Source organism: Paroedura picta, chromosome 9 (assembly GCF_049243985.1).
Source record: "Paroedura picta isolate Pp20150507F chromosome 9, Ppicta_v3.0, whole genome shotgun sequence".
Taxonomy (NCBI): Eukaryota; Metazoa; Chordata; class Lepidosauria; order Squamata; family Gekkonidae; genus Paroedura; species Paroedura picta.
This window is the reverse complement of record NC_135377.1, coordinates 10,259,989-10,280,647: the sequence shown is the minus strand read 5'-3', so window position 1 is coordinate 10,280,647 and position 20,659 is coordinate 10,259,989. Positions and strand designations below refer to the sequence as shown.

The following is a 20,659-nucleotide window of genomic DNA, read 5'->3' as shown; positions in this document are numbered from 1 at the left end:
AACTTTGCGAAGCCCTTTGTACAGTGTTACCCTATGGACTGCATATAAACAACAACAACAACAACACTAAATTTCTAATTTACCTCTTCCACAGAGGTTCAGAGCTGGTAACAGCATATAGAAAAACAGTGATAAAATGACAACAATTGATATTTTAAAACATTCCAGATCCAATTTAGCTTGAAACTGCTCTCTGGTTTCCCGCTGGGGGAGGCCCTGATGTCAAATATAGTGAAGGCTTGGCTGATATTCTGGGCAGTGAGGCTGGAGTTTTGGTGTCATTCCTGGCCTCAACCATAATCCTGGCAGAAAAGCTCTGCTTTACAGGCTACAGTATTATCAAACCCACTGCATTATCAGTATTGGCCTTTGGTAATAGATAAGCAGTGTCTTTACATGTTAATGGTACGAAGAAGCAGAGTTGGCTTTTGACACCCTTCTTTTCACTACTTCAAGGAGTCTCAAAGCGACTTATAAACAGTTTCCCTTCATCTTCCCGCAACAGACACCCTGTGTGGTCTCCAAGAGAACTGCTCTGTGAGAACAGCTTTGAAGGAACTGTAACTAGGCCAAGGTCACCTGGCTGGTTGCACATAGATGCTCAATCAGGCTCTATGTGATGTTGAGCAACATATTCCAATACTGAAGTAGCCATAAAGGAGGACTGTTAGAGAGGAAGAAGATTTAGCAGTCCTACAAAGAAGGAAAGAAGGGAAGGGAAGGGGAAGGGGAAGGGGAAGGGGAAGGGGAAGGGGAAGGGGAAGGGGAAGGGGAAGGGGAAGGGGAAGGGGAAGGGGAAGGGGAAGGGGAAGGGGTAGGGAAGGGAAGGGAAGACCAGCAGTAGAACCAAAGTCAGAGTACACCACGAAAAGAGGACGGTTTGAAATTTTTTCAGTGTTTACATTGAAAACGGTACCAATCTAGAGTCCGTTTTGGTAGTTTGATTACTATTAAAAGAAGAGATAAGATAAACTGTATTTTTATCTTTATTCATTGTTAAATGGTTTAACTGTTAATTATAGCCTAGAGTAGGTTCTTTCTTCTGCTGTAGAACCAAAGTCAGGCAGGCACACCTACATAGAGCAGGTGATGGTGGTGGTGGAAGGTGCCATCAAGTTGCAGCCAACGTATGGTGACCCTGTAGAGTTTTCAAGGCAAGAGATGTTCAGGGTTGGTTCATTGCCTCCTCTGCCTAGCAACCCTGGACTTCCATGGTTGTCTCCCATCCAAGTACTGACTAGGGGTGACCATGTTTGACTCTGAGATATGATGAGATCAGGAAGAGTGGGCCTTCTTTCGGCAGGTATGTTTACTTTTCTGCACAAGGAAGCTTCCCAAACTGGTTTTTATTTGATCTCCGCTGCCCCACATTTGCTTCCTTAAGAGGTAGAGGTATAACACACACACATAAATTTGCCTTCTGTTGAGTCAGATTATTGGCCTGTCATGGTCAAGTATTGTCTGCTCAGACTGGCAGCAGGGCCTGAGTCAGAGGCCTTTCACATCACCTGCTGCTTGGTCCTTTCAACTGGAGACACCAAGGGTTGAACCTGGTACCTTCCACCTACAAACCAGAGGCTCTTCCACTGAGCCACAGCTCCCCCTTCCCACCATTCATTGGTCCGTCGAGGTTGATATCTACTCAAACTGGCTGTTGCTCTCCAGGGTCTTTGGCAGATGTCTTTCATATCGCCTACTCCTGGAGACACTACGAATTGAACCTGGAACCTTCTGTAGAGAAGCTGTGCCACTGAGCCATGGCCCCACCCTGTTGGAGGTTAACTTCATGAATGAAAACACCCTTTGAGGCATTATTATTATTATTATTATTATTATTATTATTATTATTATTATTATTATTATTATTATTATTATTTGGACCACAACACTAAGAGGACTCTGTTTTCATCCAGTGAAGAATACCATTTTGCGTTTTAGTCTCCCCTAATTACATTCTTACCTAAAAAAAAAGCAGCTTAAAAAAGAAAGAACAGCTGTGTTGAACCATGATCATCTCCATGTGTATAATATTACTCAGCTTCAGTCATGCAGAATATCTTCACGGTTCTTCTCTTGGGCCGTACCTTTTGTCTTTTTGCAAATCTCAAACATCGAAAAAAACAAAGAAAAGAAGGCTGTTGAGTTGTTGATAGTCTCACTTATCAAGTTCAGGTTGTTGATTCTCTTTCTCAGGCTTTGTCCTCATTCTGGTGCTGTCAGTGACTCATTTCAGGGCTGGAGGGGGAAGTCTCTTAAAAATACAAATTACCTCAGTTTCCCATCTGAAGATGCAGAATCCGTCTGTATCAGTTTTTTTCATAAGCACCAGTAGCAGTTTGTTGAGTTCAGTTTGCTTGTTTTCTCAAAGGTGAAACTTATTATTGTTATTTAAAAAAAAAAACACCGCTTGATAGATCTGTCTACATTAAATGCTATGTGCCCCAAGGGGCAATTGTTTATAGTATTTGGCTAGACCAGGAAACGCTAGTTTCTAGATTTCCGAGGGCTACTGAGTTTTCCAGTCTGGGGAACTGTCCAGTTCCTTCTTGGGTAGTCTAAGTCTATAACTTGGATGCTTTAGGATGCTTTGGGCTGATCCTGCGTTGAGCAGGGGGTTGGACTAGATGGCCTGTATGGCCCCTTCCAACTCTATGATTCTGTGATTCTATCTAACTTCGCCGGGCGTCAAGAGCAAGGTGAGATTTCTGTTCCCTCAGGATGAACTCGGATGGTGCGACTCATTGTTTTGAGGGTCTGAGCACCAGACAGAGGCAAACAAGCAATGATGCTCTGAGCATGGACATGGGAGGCTAGGGCAATAGCATATGTGTGTTATAAATAAGGCTCATTGCTTGCTTTTGCTTACAGGTGAAAAATGCAAACAAAATTCTGTACCACACTTTGGCTAAAGTTTTTTTTTAGTATGTGGGTAACTATAAGGAAATGTACCTACACTTTTAATATCCGCCTCATTCCCTTCCTTCTGTTGTCTTCTTTAAGCAAATGTTTTGTTTGTAAGCTCCTCAGGGCAGGGACCCATCCTCTATTCCAGGGGTGGTCAAACTGCGGCCCTCCAGATGTCCATGGACTACAATTCCCTTGAGCCCCCTGCCAGCATATGCTGGCAGGGGGCTCATGGGAACTGTAGTCCATGGACATCTGGAGGGCCGCAGTTTGACTACCCCTGCTTTACTCCATAACAGGCTGGTCATGCTAATCGTGCTGCAGTCCATAGCAGGTCAGATCTGGTCTGAAAGTTGGGCTGTTCCAGGATTGGTCTATAAGGGCCGCTACAACATGATTGGGGGTACATTTCCTCCATGGATGGAGTTTAGTTCCTTGCCGTCTTTGAAAATGACGCAAGGGCACAGGCTTAGATGTGTCTAAGCAACAGCAAAGATGGTGTCTAGGGTTGTATGCGGCAGCGTCTGAATCGGCCGTTCCAAGCCAGCGCTGCACTGTGCCGGGAGGGGAGTGTGTGAAGCTACACACACTCCCCTCCCCCCCGTCATGTGGCGCTGGCTGTGGTGGCCTGGGACGGCCAATTTGGATTCTGCCGCGCACTACCCTAATGGTGTCTGTTTCCTTTAGCCCAGCTGGTTCTCTGTGGTGGACAGCCGTTCCTACAGAGTCTTATTTGTATCTTTGCAACTCTGCCTATATGAGAACTTTAGTATTGTGAACGGTCACCTAAGAATTCCTCCTCCATTTCTGCTCCTGAAACACATATAACACTGTAAACCGCCCTGAGGCTCAAGGGAGGGCCGTATAGAAATATAACAAAATTAAAAAATATGCATTGCTAGGAAGGACCTGGAAGTGCTAGTGGGATAAATGGATGACCCTTGACCCTACCCCCATCAATACTCTTCACTGGTCTTACAGGTACCTTTGGACTAAAACTTTGTTCTAGTTCTAGTTGGTGCTGCAAATGATTGATTGATTCATTTCACAGTCAGAGTAGTTCAGCAGTGGAATAGGCTGCCTAAGGAGGTGGTGAGCTCCCCCTCACTGGCAGTCTTCAAGCAAAGGTTGGATGCACACTTTTCTTGGATACTTTAGGATGGTTAGGGCTGATCCTGCGTTGAGCAGGGGGTTGGACTAGATGGCCTGTAGGGCCCCTTTCAACTCTATGATTCTATGATTCTGGACAAGATTTGATAATCAGTTTCATTTGTATCAGTACTTTTCTCCTTCACAGGGAACTTTTCCCTAATGCAAGAGGTTGTCCATCAGGGGAAGAATCTTTGTATTGGATAAAAGTAGCATCCAGGTAAATTGGATCTGCAGGATCTAACCCCAGGTTTGCATGTTAAGTAAAGTTCAAAATGAGGTTGCTCTTAATTTTTTTTACCTAGGCCTTTTTTTTTTTTTTGGCCACATGGTGGTGCAATTTCCATATCATAGATGAGCTTGGATACACACCTAGTTACTTACCTGTTGGTGCTGCAAATGATTGATTCATCGTATACCTGAATATGTTCCCATTTTGTTCTTTATTTTCGTCTTCTCTCATGCTCTTCCATGCAGTGCCTCTTCTCAAAAGCAAAGTCTCACTAAATCCGGAAAACCTTCCCCCAGATAAGTGTGCTTACAATTGTAGTGTCAATAGTTGGTCTAACTCAGATAACCCATTTTAAATCCATTTTTCCATCCTTAAGATTGGCTCTTGCTGGCATACTCATTCTTGTCTTTAATCAGTTGTTCAGTAGCAGGGGTAGTCAAACTGCGGCCCTCCAGATGTCCATGGACTACAATTCCCACGAGCCCCTGCCAGCGAATGCATTCTGCGAATGCTGGCAGGGGCTTGTGGGAATTGTAGTCCATGGACATCTGGAGGGCCGCAGTTTGACTACCCCTGAGTTAAGGTAAAAGATATTTTGTCAATGTACGTTTTAATCACAATTGTGCTACATCATGGGGGACTTTATAGACTTAAGGCTTTTCTATGTACCGTATTTGCCGGCGTATAAGACAACTATAAGACAAACTCAACAATGGCCACAGGATTGGAAAAGGTCAGTTTACATTCCAATCCCAAAGAAGGGCAATGCCAAAGAATGTTCAAACTACCGCACCATTGCACTAATTTCTCATGCTAGCAAAGTTATGCTCAAAATCCTACAAGCTAGGCTCCGTCAATATGTGGACCGAGAACTTCCAGAAGTACAGGCAGGATTTCGAAGAGGCAGAGGAACTAGAGATCAAATTGCCAACATATGCTGGATCATGGAGAAAGCTAGGGAGTACCAGAAGAACGTATACTTCTGCTTCATTGACTATGCTAAAGCTTTTGATTGTGTGGAGCACAACAAATTGTGGCAAGTTCTTAAAGAGATGGGAATACCAGAGCATCTTATTTGTCTCTTGAGAAATTTATATGCAGGTCAAGAAGCAACAGTGAGAACTGAACATGGAATCACTGACTGGTTCAAAATTGAGAAAGGAGTTCGGCAAGGCTGTATACTGTCGCCTTGCCTATTTAACTTGTATGCGGAGCACATCATGAGAAATGCGAGATTAGAGGAGTCGCAAATTGGGATCAAGATTGCAGGGAGAAATATCAACAACCTCAGATATGCAGATGATACCACTCTAATGGCAGAAAGTGAAGAGGAACTAAAGAGCCTGTTGATGCGGGTGAAGGAGGAGAGTGCAAAAGTTGGCTTGAAACTCAACATCAAGAAAACAAAGATCATGGCATCCGGCCCTCTCAATTCATGGCAAATAGATGGGGAAGAAATGGAGATAGTGACAGATTTTATTTTCCTGGGCTCCAAGATCACTGCAGATGGGGACTGCAGCAAAGAAATTAAAAGACGCTTGCTCCTGGGGAGGAAAGCTATGGCAAATCTAGACAGCATCCTAAAAAGCAGAGACATCACCTTGCCAACAAAAGTGCGTTTAGTCAAGGCTATGGTATTCCCAGTTGCAATGTATGGCTGCGAAAGTTGGACCATAAGGAAGGCCGAGCGTCAAAGAATTGAGGCTTTTGAACTCTGGTGCTGGAGAAGACTCTTGCGAGTCCCTTGGACTGCAAGGCGAACAAACCGGTCAGTCCTAGAGGAGATCAGCCCTGACTGCTCTTTAGAAGGCCAGATCCTGAAGATGAAACTCAAATACTTTGGCCACCTCATGAGAAGGAAGGACTCCCTGGAGAAGAGCCTAATGCTGGGAGCGATCGAGGGCAAAAGAAGAAGGGGACGACAGAGAATGAGGTGGATGGATGGAGTCACTGAAGCAGTAGGTGCAAACCTAAATGGACTCCGGGGAATGGTAGAGGACAGGAAGGCCTGGAGGATCATTGTCCATGGGGTCGCGATGGGTCGGACACGACTTCGCACATAACAACAACAAGACAACTGGGCGTATAAGACGACCCCCCAACATTTCCACTCAAAATACAGTACTATGGGCCACTATGGGCAGCTATGTCTATCCCAACTGAAGTGCACCCGGCGTATAAGACGACCCCCTCACTGGGAGGCATGTTTTTCAGGGGGAAAAAGTAGTCTTATACGCCAGCAAATACTGTAAATGTTGTTACATAGGTATGAAAACCAACATTATTGCGTAGGTTTCAAAACAGTATTATTTTTTATCTTGAGTAAAAGGAGCTCTAATTTATAGCAAAGCGAAAGGTTGCACAAGCAGTCAAGGCCTATAATATAAAGTTGGACCAAATAATATCAATTGGACTTCATGCAAAGTCTATCAATATAATGGTGATTCATGTTTATACCCCAGCTATAGATGCTGATGAGGAAGGAACTGAAAACATTTATGCAAGTGTCCTGGAAGTGTCCTGACAACCTAAATGTTATACACTGATAATAATAGGTTCCTGGAATGCAAAACAATAAAATATTGTAGGAAGGTTTGGGCTAGGAACAAAAAAATTGGCAGGAGAGAGATTCATAGGATTCTATGAAGACAGCTATTTGTTCATTGCAAACTGAACAGATGATTGTATATGTTGGACATCAGCTGAAGGCCAGTATAGAAATCAAATAGGTTACATAACGGGAAACAGAAGACAGAGAAGCTCGGTTCTCTCTGCTAAAACAAGACTATGAACTGATGGTTGTACGGACTCTAAATTGCTTTTGAAAATTTTAATATAGCTCAACCCGCCAACCCTCAAAACACCCAAACATTCATAGTGACAAAATACTATTTAAACAACCCTCCTGGAGGGTTTAAAGACCATGTAAAGAACAGATTTGCATTACTAAGTTCAAGTTGATGTGAAGCGGGTTGAAGCCAGCAATATTATTGAGGAAAAGTGTGTAAAGACTATCCGTATAACCAAAAGAAATTAAAGGTCTTGATGGATGACTTGATGAAACTTAAATTTTTAAAAGGAGACAGGAAACAAAAGTATCCTGTGCAAGCACCGGGTCATGTCTGACCCTTGGGGTGACGCCCTCTAGCGTTTTCATGGCAGACTCAATACAGGGTGGTTTTGCCAGTGCCTTCCCCAGTCATTACCGTTTACCTCCCAGCAAGCTGGATACTAATTTTACCGACCTCGGAAGAATGGAAGGCTGAGTCAACCTTGAGCCGGCTGCTGGGATTGAACTCCCAGCCTCATGGGCAGACAGCTTCAGACAGCATTTCTGCTGCCTTACCACTCTGCGCCACAAGAAACAAAAGTAGAAGATGACAAAAATAGAACCAGAAGTCTGAATGCAGCATTTGAGTGACCTGCATGTAAAGACAAAAAGAATGATTATAATAGCTAGTATAAAGAAACAGAAGAGAACAGTAAAAAAAGAAGAACAAGAGAGCTGTCCTACAAGATTCAAGAAACTAAGGGGAAATTTGAAGCATGGACAGGCATGCTGAAAGATCAACATGGAAATACATTAATTGAATATTACAAAATAATGACAAAATGAGAACACATTGAAGTACAACATAGGTAAAGGTATCCCCTGTGCAAGCACCGAGTCATGTCTGACCCTTGGGGTGATGCCCTCTAGCGTTTTCATGGCAGACTCAATACAGGGTGGTTTGCCAGTGCCTTCCCGCAAAACATAAAAGGATGACAGATTTCTTCAAAGAAGAATCCGAAGAAGAACCTTTGGTTTTAGAAAGTGAGGTGAAAGATGTGCTGAGATCAAATTGGAGAAACAAATCAGAGAAACAAATCACCATCAGTAGATGGGATATCAATAGACCTATTCCAAGCTGCATTAACAGATTACCTCAAAATCTTAACGGGAAAATGCCAATAAATATGGAAGACTAAACAATGCCCCCATGGTCTAATAATGCTCATTCTACATTAAAATTTTTAAAAGGAGATGTCAAAGACTGCAGCAATTATTGGACAATTGTATTAATTTCTTGTGCAAATAAAGTGATGCTCAAAATGTTACAATATATGGAATGAATAATGCTAGAAATTGAAGCTGGATTAAAAAAAGAAAGAGGCACTAGGCTAGAAATTGTATTGCAAATTTATATTGGTTACCAGAGCATATGAGGGAACATAATAAAACCAGCTTGTGTTTCATAGTTTACAGCAAAACTTTGGACTGTGTGGATCATGAAAAGCAGTGGTTGGCTTTAAAGGGAAAGAATATGCCACAACATCTGATTGTTTTGATGCACAACCTGTAATCTGGACAAGAAGCTACTGATAGGATAGAATATTGAGAAACACAATGGTTTCCAATTATTTCCCTATCTCTTCAATGCAGAAAAAATCATATGGAAAGCTGGTTTAGATTTAAATGAAGGTGGAGTGAAAATTTAGGGAAGGAACACTAGGAGTTTGAGATATGCAGGAAAGGTTTTTCTGAATTCTATGTAGATGACACCACATTGTTGGAGACTTGAAATGACTCCCGCTGAAGTTAAAGCAGAAAGTGCTAACACAGTAGATGAATTGAACAACTTTAAGGTTGATGAAGAAATTGAAATTGATCCAGTTTTTCTATTCCTTGGTGTCATCGTCTATGCAAAGGGAGACTGCATCCAAGAAATCTGAAGGAGATTGAAACTGGAAAGTCCAGCTGTGAAGGAGCTAGAAAAGATCAGGTTAATCCATACCATAATATTCCCCATTACTGTGTATGAGTGTGAAAGCTGGACAGTGCAGAAAACTGGCAGGAAGAAATTGGAGGGACAAATTGGTGGGCTGTAGACCAAATTAAGCCTGAACTTTCCTTCAAAGCTAAAATGAATGAACTGAGGCTATTTTACCTCAGTCACATTATGAGGAGACACGAATCACTGGAAAAGATAATAACACTAGGAAAAGTTGAAGACAGCAGGAAAAGAATATAGACCCGACATGAAATGGATTGACTCAATCAGGAAAGTCACGGCCCTCAGCCTGCAAGACACAAGCAAGGCTATTAACAACAGGACCTTTTGAAGGCCCTTAATTCATAGGGTTGTCATAAGTCTTTGCACAATATTTTTAAACCACCTTGTGGTAATTTAGTGAGGGCTTTTTTGCTGATGTGGTTATATGCAGCTGTTGTTTATTTCCTAAACTAACCTGACGGTTCCTTCAGTGTCAAGAAGGGGTGTGACAACCACCCCCTCTGCATGCACACTAATTCTTCTCTGCTGTCATGAGGCAGGCAAAAATGCAGTGGCGTTTCTAGTGGCTGAACAGCTGGTTTTGTTGCACGAATGTTGTAACAGAAACCGACAGAGCACCCAAACTTCCTGAGCGCGAGCATTCATTAAGTGTTTCGTCCTTCCCTCGTGATCGATTTGCGTGCTTCTGCCTTGATCCTCAGGATTGCGGAAGAAACAGTGATATTTCTGCAGCTTTCCTGTTCTTCAGACCCTCCAGACGATCCGATATCGTAGCATTGTGTGCGCATTGGATACATGACAGGACTCAAGCTCGGGAGCGAACGCATACCAAGCTTTGCATTCGCCCTCATGCTTCCCTCTTGGTGGAGCTGCCTTTGTTCCAGTCTAAATCAGTTCTCTTCTGCAACAACCTGAGGGTGCTGAGTGATGGGATAAGAAGTCTTCCTCACCCATTCTCAAGGCATCCAAAGGGTAAAAAAAACCCTGACCTTGTTCATTCTCAATCTTTACATGGCAACCAGTGGGAGTTGGGTTAAAGAGGCTACTTCATCCAGTCTCCTTAGTTCGGGGTTATTTTGGAACTTAATGCAGAAAGTGGGAAGCTACCTGACGGGAAAATGTCCCCAACCTCCTTGACATAGAGGGTGTTAGCATGCCTGGGTTAGAAGGAGGCCAAGGTGGGGGACTGGTGCACCGCCCCTCCCCCTGCACCGTGGCGGTGGCTGCTTCGGGTACAAATGGCCCAACCCTAGTTCTAAGGTCCTGAATCCATTGAAGAACAAAAGCTGGGTTTTGTACCCAACCTTTCACTGCTTGAATCAAAGAATCATAGAGTTGGAAGGGATCTCCTGGGTCATCTAGTCCAACCCCCCCGCACAATGCTGGACACTTACAACCCTATCTCTCACCCATTGTCACCTGCCACCTCCTTGAACCTTCACAGAATCAGCCTCTCCGTCAGATGGATATCCAGCCTCTGCTTAAAAATGTCCAAAGATGGAGAACCCACCACCTCCCAAGGAAACCTGTTCCACTGAGAAGCTGCTCTAACTGTCAGGAACGTCTTCCGGAGGTTTAGACACCTTTTCACTACCCAAAGCAGTCTCAAAATGGCTCAAAATGGCCTTCGCTTCCTCTCCCTACAACAGACACCTTTTGAGGTAGGTGAGTTGAAGAGAACTCTGATAGAAAAGCTCTCTGTGACTGGCCCAAGGTCGCCCAGCTGGCTGCATGTGGACGAGCGTGGAATCAAACCCAGCTCGCCAGATTAGAAGTCGCTGCTCTTAACCACAATACCAAGATGACTCCTGCTTGATTTACCAGAAGTGGGCATTTATCTCTCCAGTGTTGTAATGCGTCTAGCTGCAGTAAGAGCATTTATCTCTCCAATGTCGTAATGCGAGTCTTTTGGTTGTAGTAAGAGCATTTATCGCTCCAATGTTGTAATGCCACTTTTTTTAGCTGTATCAAGAGCACAGAGCACATTTTTGTTGACCATTGGTTTGCCTCTAAGAGATGGGCAGATAATTTAAAATTACATAAGCTTCCTTCCCTATTGATATGAGTAATAACTTCCTCTTAGAAAAAATGAAGGACTGGGCACGCCCAAAGCATACACTTAAAGGATATAGCTTGTGAGCTACAACGCCAGCATTCAGACACTTTACTCAATCCTTTGCTAAAGAATGGCTATATTTCTAGTGTATCCAAAATTTAATTTTTTTTCCTGACCAGATCATAGCTTAACATCCCTAGAGACAGCAGGTATAAATTTAAGGTCCTATCCCATTGCTTTGGGAAACTGGTGTGACCAGTTCCTTATTCCATTTATTCCTGAGATTCTGCATATCATCTTTATCATCAGGACCTGCTTGAACCTCCCACAATTCCGCAGGGCCTGCAAAAGGGAGCTCCTCCACCAGGCATTTGTTTGAGTCCGACCGACCCAACAACATCCGCTGGTCCCCCCTCAGACACCCCCTCCATGACCTGAAGCAGCCTGACCTCCCTGGGCGAATGCTGGCAAGGGCTTCTGGGAATTGTAGTCCATGGACATCAGGAGGGCCGCAGTTTGACTACCCCTGGACTAAACCCATGACCTTCTGCCTGTCAAGCTGGTGGTCTGCCACAGAACCCTGGCCTTCCCCTCTACTCTAAGTAGGGAATTGACAGCTGCCGGTCTTGGAGCCAGTTTTAGAGGAGGTATGTGATAAAGATCTGCACCTTTAAAAAAGCTTTAGAGGAGTGATGCCGGGAACTTCCTGTCAAACTACCAGGCGAGAACATCTTATTCAGCTGCGGCACCTTACGTGCTAATCAAGCCTTGACATCAGTTCAGTTCGAGCCAACCGGGAAGGGTGGGTTATAAAAATAAAGTTTTAAAAATATATATTATCTATTATATTATTCATCTTACCTTCTGTGGTGGCTGCTGCACAATTGAAGCACAAATTCAGGAGGCTTTATAGCTGCCTGGTAGCCATGTTTGCTAGCGCTCACTTTCGATGGCATAGTTTCAAATGAGTAGCCGTGTTGGTCTGAAGTAGCACAATAAAATCAGAGTCCAGTCGCACCTTGAAGACCAACAAAGATTTATTCAAGGCGTGAGCTTTTGCGTGCAAACACTCTTCGTCAGACTACGAACTGACCATCATAACAGTAGGAATATATAAGCAAAAGTTAATCCTGTTACATTAGTAAACTGTGTAACAGCATCCAAACGCAGCCACATGATAACTTCTGGCCATGGGATAGTTAATTATGCAGCAGAAGTTGTTCCAGTTTTGATTAAATATACCCCTTTTAAAGCTGTTATTGGGGGAGATCAGACTAGGGTGCCTGTACTGCACTTTGGGGTTGTACCCCTTCCTAATTTGCTTTCATAAGATATATACCCAGATTGTGTTGCCTTGTTTATTTGTTCGTTATTTCTTTTCGTAACAGTTCTACAGGAACTCAGGATGGTCTACTTCAGGGGTAGGAATTTCTGTTTCAGTGCTGAGAGTTGTAGCTTCCCATGAAGAACTACAGTTCCCAGGATTCCCTGGGGGAAAAGCATGGCTTTTAGACCAGTACAAAACTTTAGTATCAGTATATCCCATCTCTTTCTAAAGCCCTATGATTTCACAATTTTATCCTTTCCCAGAAACAATGCGTTTCAGTGTTTCTATATTTTTAAAAAATGACAAAGGCATGATGCTGAAGTTCAAGAGAACTGTTGGAACTTTTTTCAAAAAAGGGCATCCTGTTATACGGAGGAATTCATAACTCACCTCAGATCGGAACCAGCTGCTCAAATACTGTGTCTTAGGCTAAATCTTGAGCATTTGTTTCTGTACGTATTACTCATTTGTTTACTTCTTGGTTCCAGTCCACCCAAATTCCCAATTGCATGTTTTAGATCTTGCTTGTGTGCAACAGATGGATTTGTTCGCAATCCCCTTCAAAGGCAACAACACTCCCACATAACTGTGGCGGCTACTGTTATGGCAACGCACAGATGCTGGTACGAATCAGCCACGCAAAGGTTTTTTTTTTTGCATGGATCCCTTGAGTGTAGCTGTGGACTTCAGTTGATGCCAAGATATCCAGCTGCGGTCCTTCTATATGGGGAACTCGCAGACCGCTTAGCTCAGGGGTAGTCAACCTGTGGTCCTCCAGATGTCCACGGACTCCAATTCCCATGAGCCCCTGCCAGCATTGTAGTCCAAGGACATCTGGAGGACCACAGGTTGACTACCCCTAGTCTACATGACTTCCTCCCACATTTTATCCTCACAACAATGCAGTGAAATTGGCTAGGCTAAGAGAGCAACTGACTTAGGCTTACTCATAATGCTAATGTCAATTTTTTTTTTGGGGGGGGGGTTGATTAGAGAAAGAGTGCAGGAGGGAAAGGGCTAACCCACGACCCTCCTCAGCACAGTGGCTCTGATACTCCCCCCCCCACTTTCTGGGTGGTTTCTTTGAAGCCCTATTTCCTCCTCATTCTCCTGGGGAGTTCTCACATAGCAGGCAATTCAGTTTTCAGAATGCAGAATTCTGCACCGAATATTCGCCTGTGTGTCTGCATAATAAAATTGTTGATTTGGAGCTCATAATCGTGTGCTGACACGGCCCACAAGATTGCTCTGAACTCTTTTCCCTGGGGGGAATGACTAGAGGAGCTCTTTGAGATGAATGATTAATAGTTGAGCAAATGTTTTGCATGTGGGGGATGAAGCCCCCACTTCTTTCAAGGTACCTTGATTAGCTAGGCCCTCCTTCTGAGACCTCAGAAAACTAGTGTCAGTCCAAATAGCCCACAGTGAGCTAAGCCAGGGGTAGTCAACCTGTGGTCCTCCAGATGTCCATGGACTACGATTCTCATGAGTCCCTGCCAGCGAATGCTGGCAGGGGCTCATGGGAATTGTAGTCCATGGACATCTGGAGGACCACAGGTTGACTACCCCTGCATTAAGGCAGGAGGGGGAAAGCCACAGATCCCGCCCCCCCCCCAGCTTCTGGGGACTCCTGGCGATCTTTAGAAATACACATTCTTTAGAAATATACTAGAACTGATAGTTTGATTCTTTCCTTTCTCCTCCCTTTTTATTTTCTCCCGCGTGTGGTGGAAGCAAACAAAGTATGTATTTAGAAACCTCTCTAGAGAGTAGATTATAGTTTCTTCCCCCATACGACTGTGGTCGGAATAAATTCTGCAAGGGCAGATGTTTATCTATCTCGGGTAGGATCGAAGCAATGTTTATCCAGGTAGCACACACAGCCACACACCCCTAGACATTTGAGAACGAGGAGGAGACCTCTGGCAAGCATCTTTTGAAATTAGCAACAGAGACATGGTGGGTGGGAAGGCTGAGACCGGAAGAATGGCAGGTAACAAATAATTAGTTCATATCCTACACAGTTCAGCTGGCCTCCACCTATTTGTCATGCCTTTTCTTTGCCCATTAAGTTTGTCAGCAATTACATTCTGTGCCGAAGGGGTTTCAGCCAAGGCAATGTCCTATGCAGATCTGATGAGAAACCTGGGGCAAGTTGAAGGGTGACCTCTCCTTCATTCCCCCCCCCCCCCATCATTATGTGTAGGTCAGCAAAGTTTTGTGTACTGTGTGGCTATGATTCATTTCAGCCCTTGGGAGGAGGAGGAGGAGGAGGAGGAGGAGGGTTGCTCGCTGCACAAGCTTTTCCTGTGATTCATGAGAGGAGAACTGTGTCAGCCTTGAGTGAAGAACATCTGCCATTAGACCGGAGAGGCATAAACCTTTGTCTTCCTCTCAGTGAAATAGTTTTGTTTCAGAGGAATTACATAAAACTGTCCAGTTGCTAAATGGGGTCACATTAGGGCAGCTCCTGAGCCCCTTTTCAAAGTTTGATGCTATTAGGTAGTGGAGTGATGCTAAGTATAATGCAAGGAGAATTGAGCGGAGATGTGTTGGTAGGGGTGGGGACCCCCATTGACTCAGCCGTCATTATCTCCGTCACCCAGTCTTTCCCTCTGGAGTCTCATGACCCCCCCTTGTCTGGGCCCACAATTGGGGCACTGGGTGCTGTCTTCCCCAAAGTTCTCTGCCACTTCGCCCCCAGCCACATTGCTAACGTTGTAAGGTAGTGCTAAGTGGTTCCCACGTTAAATGTGGCATCCCAAGATAGGTGCAGAACACAGTGGCAGTTATATGGCTGAGAGCAAGCTGGAGCAACCGTATTTAAGAAGAACAGTGGTCACATTTTTAATGAGTCCAGAAAGATTTTAAAATCATATTTGCTGCCTTGAAAACACATCTCAGGTGAAAGCAGATGTGTCAAAATTTTTCATCACTCTTCCATAGTTGACTGGCTATTTTTGAACACAGCGCCACCTGTGGTTGGAAGAATAACATTACAATGAAAGTTCCTGTTTCATTTACCAGCAGTCATCTGGCACTTGTGGTGAAAACAATATGGAAATCGCGTTAATGACAGGAAGAGTTAGTGTATTACATTGCTTAGAGTAGGCTTTCCCGACCAGGGTTTCAAGATGGGCCTGGAAGGGTTTAATGAATTCTTCATATGTTTTTTTAATTTGTTAAACATTTATTGGGTGATGAGACTATATATCAGGGGTAGTCAAACTGCGCCCCTCCGGATGTCCATGGACATCTGTAGGGCCGCAGTTTGACTACCCCTGATATATATGGCCCGCCTGCCCCTCCCAAAATGGCCAATGATGGGTCGGGAAGGGGTGGAAAGGGGAGGGGCCCCGGTTGGGCGTGTACACAGCTGTGCTTTCCAACCATATTCTGCATGATTGAGCCACTTCTAGAGTTTCTTGAAGCCTGAAGAATGTTTCAGGGGTTTCTCAATGGTAAAAAGGTTGAGAAAAGCTGGCTCAGTACTTGAGAAGCAGTTGCAAACTGTTTCTCCCTAGGCTGTCGTAGAATGATAGCAAGTTAAACTGTATTATAATGAAAAGTGAATGTATAACAACTAAAGACATTATCATATAAGAAGTTACTGTTGTTACACATTCACATTTAAACAAAGTGAATCTTGAAAACAGTACACTTGTGTATTGTATAAATAGGATTTGCCCTACCAGGGCTTCCCCCAAATTTCCCAGGTTTTGAATTGGAAAAACTGAGGAAGTACTCATGTTTTTTTTTTCATGATGTACATTTGGAAAGAGTGAATGCTTTATAACAGGGTACTTCTCATCTCACTCAGATTAGAAGAAAATTACTACAAATTTTGTTCCTGTGCTCCCCCAGATTTTTCCATCAGAATAATAATAAAAAAAAGCCTCAGGGTGATATATATTGTTTCCCCCCTGAATTTTTCCATTTTGGCTGCACGAGCTGCGTGCGAATTGTGTGACAGAGAGAGGGGAAACCAGAGTTAGGGCCTTGCTGGTGTCAAGGCAGGCCTAGAGTGGTAGAGACAGAAAATGGAACCAAACACCAGCCAATCTAGGGAGAAACAGGTTAAGGGTCAAAGCCTGGAAGAATCTCCGTGACCTCACCATGTTGTCCCACTCCTCTGAAGTGGACTGAAGTTTACTGCCTTAGTCAATTTTTGTTTGGTTGTTTTGCTGGAGGACAGCAGCTTTTTGGTGTAGTGGCAGCCAGTTTGATGTAGTGGTTAGGAGTGTGGACTTCTAATCTGGCATGCCAGGTTCGATTCTGCGCTCCCCCACATGCAACCAGCTGGGTAACCTTGGGCTCGCCACGGCACTGATAAAGCTGTTCTGACCGGGCAGTGATATCTGGTCTCTCTCAGCCTCACCCACCCCACAGGGTGTCTGTTGTGGGGAGAGGAATGGGAAGGCGACTGTAAGCCGCTTTGAGCCTCCTTCAGGTAGGGAAAAGCGGCATATAAGAACCAACTCTTCTTCTTCTTCTTCTTTGAATGTTCCTTCTCTCTCTCTCTCTCTCTCTCTCTCTCTCTCTCTCTCTCTCTTACACACACACACACACACACACACACACACACACACACACACACACACACACACTTACTTCCAAACCCTACTGGCAGGAAGAATTTTATCCCTTGTCTGTCTTTGCTTGCCCTGTGGACTTTCTCTTAACAGAGAGGTTTTAAACACAGGAGATTTTCCTAAATATGTGCCAATACCTACAATTTGAATTGGTGCAGTGCATTCCACCTTGGGCTCCAGGTATTTCAGCAGATCTCCTGATGTCAGGGTCAGTTTTACTTTGGAAGGTGGACTGTATGGCCTTATACCCTACTGGAGACTGGTGTGGAGGCTTGACCTGTTGTGCTTCAGGAGGAGGGGGAGGAGGAGGAGGAAGAGGAGGGGTTAAGCGTCTGTCTTTAGGTTGATGCCATTGTGGGCAAGGACTGTAGTGTAGATTCCTCACCTGTAGTCCTTGGCTCCTCATATTTCCCCTGAGATGTTGCTCCGACTTAGAAAAATATGAGACCTGCCTTTCTTTTGTAAAGGAGGGGAAAATTCAAAGCAGCATTAAAGAGAGATTTCTGTTTGGTGTGTTTTCATTGGTCCCACTTTCACTTCTAGGTAGCAGGTATAGCCTGTTCCTCTCCTGTCTAGAAAACCTTCATAACCTGTTTGACCAGAAATGACAGTAAGAACTTATGAAAAGCCCTGCAGGATCAGACCAGTGGTCCATCTAGTCCAGCATCCTGTTTGATACAGTGGCCAACCAGTTCTTCTGGATGGTCGACCACAGGGCATTGAGGCCTGAGTTGCCTCTTGCTCTGGAATTCAGATGTTTCGTGCCTCTGAATACAGATATTTTGTGCCCCCTCACTTACTATGGCTGGTAAGCGTTGGTAGACCTATCCTCCATAAATATATCTATAAATGAATCTATCCATAAAAGAAGTTTTGCATGTATGTGTAACATGTCAAAACGAAGCCAGTCTGAAATGACTCCTAAAAGTTTGTCTGGGTAGAGCCTTCTGCTCTATAACTCTTGCATTGCTCTTACATGGACATATATGAACAGATAAGAAGGTGAGTCAGACCATGGATCTATCAGTGCTGGTATTGACTACTCAACGGGCAGAAGCTCTCCAGGGTCCCAAGCACAGGTCTTACATCACCTACTACCTGTTCGTTTGAACTGGGCGTTCTGGGGATTGAACCTGTGACCTTGTGCATGCAAAGCGGATGCTGTACCGCTGACATACAGTCCCAGTCCAAAGTGACATCTAGTCATGAAGCTGTCATATAATGAGTCAGACCACTTGGTTTGTCAACGTCAGCATTGTCCACGTTTGCAGACGCCATCCAGTGTTTAATGCCAAGGTCTTCCATATTACCATACAGTGGGGAGAGGAAGAGAAGGTGATTGTAAGCTACTTGGAGAATCCTTTGGTAGAGAAAAGCGGGGTATAAAGAACAATAGTATTTCTTCTTCTACCTTTAACTGGCGATGCTGAGGATTGAACCAGGGACTTGCATGCCAAGCAAATGCCACTGTGTTGGTTCTGCAGCTTATTCTGGATCTTTATAGGTACCTGTCCTGCTATTTTTCACCAGTTCTTCAATATCTTTTTTGTAGTCGTCCCTTCATACGAGCTACTAAGCATAAAACTGATCACTGTACAACACTGTTTGAGTCCAGTGGTGCCTTTAAGACCAACTAAGCTTTATTCTGGGTTTAAGCTCTTGTGTGCATGCTTATAGTCCGAATAAAACTTGGCCAGTCTTAAAAGTGCCACTGGACTCAAAATTCATTCTACTGCTTCAGACCAACATGGTGACCCACCTGAATCTATTGAGCACTGTGTTACTATAACACACAATATTAATTCGTTGGTACCAGAATGTAAATGCTGGCTAGAAAAAACAATTTAAAAATATTTGTCTGAACAGAACCCACCCAACGTTACCTGTGTTAGTCAGAGCGTTGGCTTCCAAGTAAGGAGAGGTCTCCTCTATCTTCTGTTGCTGGTCCCTCGGGCTTCCAAGATCTGTGTCCTGCAAACAGAATCACAGTAAATTCATTCATTCATTCATTTGTTTATTTGCGGTCATTGACCAGCATCAAAACATAAGTTTCGCAGTAAATTACATGCGAGTTGGTCAAAGGTTGCGAAGTAATCTGATTTGGCATTCCCCACCAATGGCTAGCAGTGTGGTTTGTTACCCTGCTAGGGAGGAATTCTAGTGGTTGAGGATTGGGGCCAGGAAAGAAGGTTTGCTCAATGAGGAAAGAAGATAACTCTGGACTTTTGGACTACTTCCATGTCCTTTCTGTGAAAAGTGATACCGGCTTATATGTTGCAATTGTTGGCAGGGGTAGGGGAAAGAGGGGTTGAAGCTGGATTAGAAGACAAGCAGAATGGATTTAAAAGGATGAGATAGATTGTCTTTGAGAAATCCCCTTTTATTTAGTTATTCGTTTACCTCACATCAGTGAAGTCAGTAACAGAAGGTTTCTCAAAACACAGAGGGTTTCTCAGACATTATATGGCATCTTAAAAAACAACAACAATTAAGTAGATTATACCCCACTTTTATTTCATTTGGTTTGGGGTATGAGAGAATTTTGTTTTTTGTTTTAAAACTGCTGTGTCACTTATGGGGCAAACATGTGCATGAGTCAAGTCAAGTCTTTATTATTAAACCCGTGGTCAAATTACAAGGTACATAAAAACATCTGGCATTAACAAGATAAAAGAATCATTGATAACTTAAATATTATAAAAGAAGATAAAAACATTCCAGCTATAAGAATCATTCTGGTTTTAAAACTCACAAGCATTATCTCAAGCAATTGAGACTCTCTCTACCTCAGTTGCTCCGAATCCACCCAGCTCTTCCTGGTTTTGATTGCTCTCCAAGCAAATCTGGCCACCACAGAAGTTATTTCGGTGCTTTTGTCTGACAACATGTCTGTGATTGCCTCTGAGTTGGGCTTATTCTGTAGGGAAGATATAAGTTCTCCCCTGTAGAGCCTACATTGGAGTAATACATGTTCAGATGTCTCAATGCTCCCATCCTGGCAGATGCATAAACGATCACAGATGGGTATTTTTTTGAATAAGCCTTCCCTAAAAGCGGATGGGAGCATGTTATATCGTAAGAGAGTAAATGATCTCCTATGTTCTGGGAAAACAAGATTAGATAAATAAGGCAATGGCCTCAAATTATTAAGTGGAGGCATGACTTAGGGTAACTCTAGGAACTGCCAGCAATTCTGTGATTTTACCATAGAGTATCTGGAGATTCCTAGAGCTACCCTGTGTCACTTCTGGGTCTCCCCCTGAAGTGATGTAGTGGTGCCCACGACATTGCGCGCCCCCTGCCCCTGTCCCCAAACCTCCCACCCGTTGCCAGGCAAGGGGTGGCAAACCGATCTTTGAGGTAGGTGAGGCTGAGTGTGTGACTAAGCCCAGAGTCACCCAGCAAACTCACATGGCAGAGTGGATATCTGAATCCGGTTACCACAACCACACCAGCTTTTTTCCCCCCAGGGTTTGCTTGATTTCTGTGGTCAGAATGGCAACTGTTTCCTCAGCCGGAGCATAGCTCCTTTAAGGTAAAGGTAAAGGTATCCCCTGTGCAAGCACCGGGTCATGTCTGACCCTTGGGATGACGCCCTCTAGCGTTTTCATGGCAGTGCCTTCC

At 44.0% G+C, this 20,659-nt stretch overlaps 1 protein-coding gene and 1 long non-coding RNA gene across 4 annotated transcripts in view; one reads left to right on the top strand and one right to left on the bottom strand.

The window, feature by feature from the left end:
• Nucleotides 1–20,659, top strand: part of NSMCE2 (NSE2 SUMO ligase component of SMC5/6 complex) — a 222,394-nt gene that overhangs the window by 12,914 nt on the left and 188,821 nt on the right. The gene's annotated exons all lie outside the window — the stretch shown is intronic.
• Nucleotides 883–20,160, bottom strand: LOC143844427 (uncharacterized). 2 transcript variants are annotated; one of them, XR_013233978.1, is made up of 5 exons: nucleotides 19,822–20,160; nucleotides 18,919–19,006; nucleotides 11,978–12,134; nucleotides 1,961–2,103; nucleotides 883–1,138 (listed from the first exon to the last, which is right to left on the bottom strand). It is a non-coding gene; the product is annotated as an uncharacterized LOC143844427 (long non-coding RNA). The 2 variants fall into 2 exon arrangements; XR_013233977.1 differs by having other exon boundaries at nucleotides 883–2,103.